Genomic DNA, 7,329 nt, shown 5'->3' on the forward strand with positions numbered 1-7,329 from the left:
AGTTGGCCCATTCTCCTCTGACCTCTAGCATCAACAAGGCATTTTCGCCCACAGGACTGCCGCATACTGGATGTTTTTCCCTTTTCACACCATTCTTTGTAAACCCTAGAAATGGTTGTGCGTGAAAATCCCAGTAACTGAGCAGATTGTGAAATACTCAGACCAGCCCGTCTGGCACCAACAACCATGCCACACTCAAAATTGCTTAAATCACCTTTCTTTCCCATTCTGACATACAGTTTGGAGTTCAGGAGATTGTCTTGACCAGGACCACAACCCTACATGCATTGAAGCAACTGCCATGTGATTAGTTGACTAGATAATCGCATTAATGAGAAATAGAACAGGTGTTCCTAATAATTCTTTAGGTGAGTGTATGTGACCCCTATAGTACCAGTAGTGTTTACAATACACCAGCCATGCTGAACCAGTATTGTACACAATGTACAGACCATGGTTGTCCCGTGGTGCATGCAATATTCAGTACTAGCTATGATATTGTCAGGAATGTACCCAGCCAAGATACTGTGCATGGCAGTGCTGGGAGGCTTTCCATGCCGACCAGCCAAGTGTTGATTAGTCAACCTTTCAGTAAGGATGGAAGCCGGGCCTATAAGGTTCTTGACTCAGCATCCAACCCCAGACCTAGGGGAGAGATTTCAGACTGTGGCTCATTGATTGACATTGTCCCCTCCTCAGCTGTGTTAGCACTATTTGTCTCTCCTGGTTTTGACCATGCTTGTTGACTACTCTTTGCAGCCTCAGTCATTCTGGTAGGTTCTCTTCTAGCACACTCACACCCGTTTTATGCTACCTTACTCCACAGACATAGCCTGAGTCCCAAGCAGCCAAGTCCATCTGACCTCATGGTGGATTCTGGTGAAAAACCTAGGGATAGCCTTAACTTCCTACCTGCTAGAATGGCTAAGGAAGACTTTCAGCAGTTTCTGAGTTTGCTGGCTGTGGTTCTGAATGGTGACCACAGTATTTCCTTACAGTTATATAACTATACTGTTAAGGGTGCATTCACATGAACATATGTATTTTAAAGTCCTCAAAACACTAATATACAAACAACACAGATGACATCCATGTTGTATCCGTTTTTTTGCAGACCCATTGTAACAATGACTATTCTTGTCTGCAAAACGGACAAGAATAGGACATGTTCTATCTTTTTTTGTGGTACAAGAAAGTTTAGACTAGCACATTCATAGTCGCAGGAGCACATCCATAAATCTAGCATGCAGAAAGCAAGCAAAAAAAATGTATGGCAGCACAACATTACACATACAAACAATTAAACTGGGAAGTAGGGATTATTCTGAATTAAAGTGGTATTATGCCTACTATATATGAAAAATTAGAAGCTCTTTGTGCACATTTTTGATCAAACGTGTGTCGGGGCCATCTACCAGGCGTCAAGGTGGCTTCTGCAGATGGGTACTTAATAATAACAGAACTGTCTCTCCTGGGTATGACCTAAGCCTACAATGTTCAGGGCAGTGTAGGAACCAGCTACATTTATACTCTGCTCAGAAACCCTGGGCAGGTGGGCGGGGAATGCTCAATCTAAAAGAGGCAGCTACCCTATCTTTTTTTGTGGAACTGCAGAATGCAAATATGGATGTGGACAGCTCACGGTGTGCTGTTCATTTATTGTAGACCCACAAAAAAGAATAGGTCCATATGCGATTTACAAAAAATGCAGATTGGATGGGGAGCACAAATATGTTTGTTTGAATGGGGCCTAACATCAGATGGGTATCCAGTGCTATAGTTTGAACAAGCATTGTAATCAGTTATGGACTGTATATAATATAAATCAGCTTGTACTATAAGACCTTATATCATTGAACGCACTAAACAATAACATGTCCCTATAAAAATGTGCAACTAAATCCAAGGTGTTAAATATTGATAAAAAACAAACTAAATATTAGAACCTTTTATCAAGTGGAGAACTGCAAGAAGACAGATGCTAAGCCATATAAGCGAATGTGAGAAGAAGCAAGCATACTGTATAAATCTTCTCCATTAAACCCAGAACCAGTTCAGAAACTAATTTGTATATAAAGCATTTTCATTTTATTACTGCTTTGTCAGAATTACTTATCTATAAAACATTTACCCGATACTTTCCGGTCTTTTTAAGGAGTTGGCTGGTAATAAACAATTGAGCAGTTCTTACCTTACCGATCCAGTGGCACTGCTCATGTACTCCTGGCCGGGCTCTGTTTACTTTGCTGCAGTGGTGATGTCATGTGAACAACACATGACCTCTGCAGCCAATCACTGGCTTTAGTGGTGCACTGAAGGGGCCATTGACTGGTTTCAGAGGTCATATTTTGTCACTTCTGCACCCGCATAAACATCCTGATCAGGAAAACTGGAGCAGTGGCGCTGGATCTGCACGGTGAGTGCTGTTCAAGTCTTTACTTCAGCCATTTCCTCGGTGTCTTCCAGTTTCCATGATGGAAAGCAGCCACCATTTTCTGTCTTTCCATGGTAACAGACTACAAACAAACCCTGTGTATCCCTATCTCTTGCGAACCTTTGGCATGTGTCTTATGAAATAAGAGACATATGGAAAGGGACATGACTGTAGTATCGGCTATACAGGGTTTCTTGGCAGTGTGTTACACAAAGGTCTGGCCAGGAGCTAAGGAAACTACCGGTAAATGCAGTGGCGTAACTACCGGGGAATCAGGGGAAGCGGCTGTTTCGGGGCTCGGGCTGACAAGGGGCCCAGCGCCCGATAGCGTGTCAGTCAAGTTTAATCTTTTTTATTTATATGCAAATTACCTTCCTAACGTGCCCAAGAGGTTGTCCCTCCGGCCGTTTGTGCCCAGCCGCGCCCATTATCGCCAAGCCCACCACCGCCCCGCTGTTAATTATTCACTGCTGTCCTCGTCTTTTTTTTTTTCCTAAGTGCGCCGTAGTCTCGCGCATGCGCTGATGTTTTTCACGTCCGGGCCCATGCGGTGTCCTGGCAGCAGCCTCAAGTAGTGTAATCACGCATGCGCCAGCTTTCTCCGCTTTCTGGCGCATGCGTGATTACATTACTTGAGGCTGCTGCCAGGACACCGCGCGGGCCCGGACGTGAGTAACATCGGCGCATGCGCGAGACTACGGCACACTTAGAAAAAAACAAAACACCAGGACAGCAGTGAATAATTAATAGCGGGACGGCGCTGGGCTTGGCGATAATGGACGCAGCTGGGCACAAACGGCCAGAGGGACAGCCCTTTGGGCACGTTAGGAAGGTAATTTGCATATAAATAAAAAAGATTTTTATCAAAAATAAAAAGGACAGGTGTGGGTAAAAATAGTATAACAAAAATTGGGCGGGGGGCTGGGGGGGCCCATACAAAAATTTGCTGTGGGGCCCAGGCACTTCTAGTTACACCCCTGGGTAAATGGTAGGATATTTTTAATCAGCGCTATATGCAACAGTTGATGCATTTTCATATTAGATTCATTGGAGCTATGAAGAAGAATGGCTACTGTATGTACCCTTTAAGGGCATGTTAGCAAGATGGCTTTTCCTCCAGAAAAATCTGCAGATTGAAATCAGTACATACAATTGCCTATTACTGTATTGGCCAAAAAGGCATGTGTTTTTTTCAGAAACCCCCAGCAAGAGAGCTGATTTTGTCAGGGCAAATTGGCATTGCTTATATGTTCATGATGAATATATTGATCGCCATTTAACAAAAAGGCCCGATAACAAGAGCAAAAAATCTGACAAGTGGTAATTCAGCAGCAGTCAGGTCTGAAGAGGTTAAATGGCAGAGCCCAAACACTCCACTTTCTTTTAGCATTTTGTGCTCATATATTTCCTGTAATACTGATGATCTACAGGGCAGGACTCCACCCAGATTACATTTACAGCTATTAATTATTAATTATAGTCAACAGTGCTCAGCCAGAAGCCTCATCTGTATTTCACTACACACTCACATTCACAGGGGGGATCATCAATCACAGTGATCGCTGTTCCCCTCTCGTATGGATGTTGGTATTAGAATTAATGCTGCATTAGTACAATGTTTCCATTATTAGGAGATTACAATGAGTTATAATGAGGAAGCCACTAATAAAGGTCTAGAGGTTTATCATCGATAACCAATTTTATGACATTTCACTGAGATTGTACTTATCTCTGACAATCATGGAGGCCTTATAAACATCTAGATGATCCACAAGACAGAGGTGGATATAAGGGGTGCAGAAGCAGCATCAACACCTGGCCCTAATACCTCAGGGGGCCAAAAGACCCTACCTTCACATAGGAAAAAAGTATTAAGTACTTGGAATTGGTGCTTTAAAATAATAATAATCAATGGTGTGTGTATGTGTGTGGAGGGGTTCTGTTACAGGAAACATTTTGTATTTGTAGAAAAATTTAGAGAACCTGTTATATCTCCTGATTTGTTAGCTTTAGTAAATATTCCTCATTAAATAACAATTCTTAGAACTCTGCATTATGTTGTTCTTCCTCCTAAAAAATTATGCATAAAATCACAACTTGGTGTTACCATTTCCCAAGGGGTGCGACAGTCCTACTGTCAACACCTCTTGGATATTGTCAGAATGTACAGGGATACATCCCAACTGGTAACACCTAGTTGTCTAGTTGTCCATTTATTAATAAAGTGCATTCAGAAAGTCTTCAGACTCTTTCACTTTTTCACATTTTGTTATGTTGTGGTCTTGTGCTAAAATAAAAAAAAGTTCAGATTTCTCCCCAACAATCTGTACTCAGTACCCCATTCTGAAACAGAATGTTAGAAATCTTTATTGAACAGGAAGAACAAAAATTTACATAAGTATTCAGACCCTTTACTCAGTACTTAGTTGAAGCACTTTTGGCAGTGATTACAGTCTACAGTCTTTTGGAGTATGATGCCACAAGGTTTACACACCTGGGTTTGGGGATTTTTTTTGCCATACTTCTCTTCATATCCTCATAAACTGCCAGGTTGGATGAGCACCGTCAATGGACAGCCATTTTTAGGTCTCTCTAGAGATGTTCACATCAGGGCTCTGGCTGGGCCACTCAGGACATTCAAGAAACTCCTGTCTTGTTTTGGTTCTGTGCTTAGGGTCATTGTCTTGTTGGAAAGTGAACCTTTGGTCCAGTCTGAGGTCCAGAGCACTCTGGCACAGGTTTTCATTAAGAATATCTCTGTACTTTGCTCCGTTCAGCTTTCCTTCCACCCTGTCTAGTCTCGCTGTTCCAGCCGCTGAAAAACACCCCCACAAAATGTGGCTGCCACCACCATGCTTTACTATAGGGATGCTATTGGGCAGGTGATCAGCAATGCCTGGTTTCCTTCAGTCAAGACACTTTTATATTTGGGGCCAAAAATTTCAATCTTTGTTTCATCAGACCGCAAAATCTTGTTTCTCACAGTCCTAAATTTCTTTAGACGCTTTATGTTAAACTCCAGGTGGGCTTTCATGTGTCTTTTACTGAGGATAGGTTTCTTTCTGGCCACTCTGCCATAAATCCCAGATTGGGGTAGTGCTGCAGTGATGGTTGACCTTCTGGAAGTTTCTCCCATCTGCACACAAGATCAGCCAGAGTGACCATTTGGTTCTTGGTTACCTCTGTTACCAAGGCCCTTCTCCCTCCATTACTTAGGCCGAATGCTTAGGCCGTGCGCTTCATGCCGCCTCTGCACTACAGTAATACACTCGTATAGATCATACCGGTGTATTACTGTAGTGCAGCGGCGGCATGAAGCGCACGGCGTCATAGCAACCAATGAAGCCGTGTGCTCCTGCTCTCAGCAGGAATCCAGGCCGGGTTACCACGGACCGCTCACGGCCATGGAACACGGCCGTGTGCATTTGGCCTTAGTTTGGTGTCTTCCATTTATGAATTATGGAGGCCATTATGCTCTTGAGAACTTTCAGTGCAGCAGAAAATGTTTGTACCCTTCTCTAGATCTGTGCCTCCACACAATCCTGTTTATGAGCTCTACATGCAGTTTTTTCCTCCCCATGGCTTTGATTTTGCTCTGATATGCATTGTTAGCTATAAGACCTTATATAGACAGGGCTGTATTTGCAAATCATGCCCAATCAACTGAATTTACCAGAGGTGGACTCCAATCAAACAGAAACACCTCAATGATGATCATGAGAAATTCAAGGCCCCCAGAGCTACAGTTCATGTGTCAAGGCAAAGGTCTGAATACAAATATTGAGGGCAGATTGATGGGGGAAAACTTTTTTTTTTATCTTAGCAAAAAGCCACAACATAGCAAAATGGGAAAAAAGTTAAAGGGTCTGAATACTTTCAGAATGCATTAACCCCTTCCCAACTGCAATCTGTATATATACGTGATAGCTGCACATGCCCCGTGCAGCTATCACGTCTATAAACGTCAAGACAATTCTTTAATCCAATCGCTGCAAAACGCTTGGATTAAAGCTTCTGCCCCTGCCCTGCTGCTGTCACAGACAGCATACAGTTCAGTAATGCCGGCAAGGGACCAATCAGAGTGATCCCTTGCCGGCAATCGACCCGATTGGTTAGTCTGTGCAGACTAACCAATCGGATCGCGGCAGTGAAAAAATGCCGGTTTCAGGCTCTGATCTGAGCTCTGCAGATCAGAGCCTGAAAGCAGGTAGTGTTCCTCATGCCTCCCGATCTGTGCCCCTCCAAGCCCTTGGTGCCCCTCTGTGCCCCCCCGATCTGTGCCCCCCTGATCTGTGCCCCTCTCCTGCCTCCTGGGCTCATCTCCTGCCTCCTGCCCTGATGCGGTCCGCCCCCTCCCCGCCCCATACATTGGTCCTGCCCCAGCCTCCCTCAATGCTTTGCGGCCAAATCACCCCCGACCCCCCCCTTTTCCAGCGCTGCCCCTGGTCCCCCTGCTGTGTGTGATGGTGGCGGCTCCATTCCTGAGCCGCCGCCATCAGCAGAGAGTGTCAGCTCTATGCTGACACTCTGCTGTAACCCCATAGATGCCCCGGCAGCGGCATCCATCGGGTTAATAGAGGGAGGGGGCTCCCTCTTTCCACCATCGGGGATGCTGCGCTGCATGGCAACCGGACGCTTTCCAAAAGCGTCCGCTGTTGCCACCTACAGGGCATCTGATTGTATTATACTTTGCAATGCAAGAGCATTGCAAAGTATAGTACAGCCATCAGCTCCACTGGATCTTCAAGATCCAAGAGGGACTTGATAAAAAAAAAGTGAAAATAATAAAAGTAAAAATAAATAAATAAAGAAATAAAAAAGTCAAATTAAAAAAATAAATTGCCTTTTCCCATAAAAAAATAAAATAAAAATACACATATTAGGTATCACCGCGA

At 44.0% G+C, this 7,329-nt stretch overlaps 1 non-coding gene across 1 annotated transcript; it reads left to right on the plus strand.

The window, feature by feature from the left end:
- The first annotated feature begins 6,891 nt into the window (after positions 1-6,891).
- LOC120987488 lies at positions 6,892-6,977 on the plus strand. The gene has a single exon (XR_005776085.1). It is a non-coding gene; the product is annotated as a small nucleolar RNA SNORD71 (small nucleolar RNA).
- Positions 6,978-7,329: the final 352 nt, after the last annotated feature.

This window comes from Bufo bufo, chromosome 1 (genome assembly GCF_905171765.1).
Source record: "Bufo bufo chromosome 1, aBufBuf1.1, whole genome shotgun sequence".
Classification (NCBI taxonomy): domain Eukaryota; kingdom Metazoa; phylum Chordata; class Amphibia; order Anura; family Bufonidae; genus Bufo; species Bufo bufo.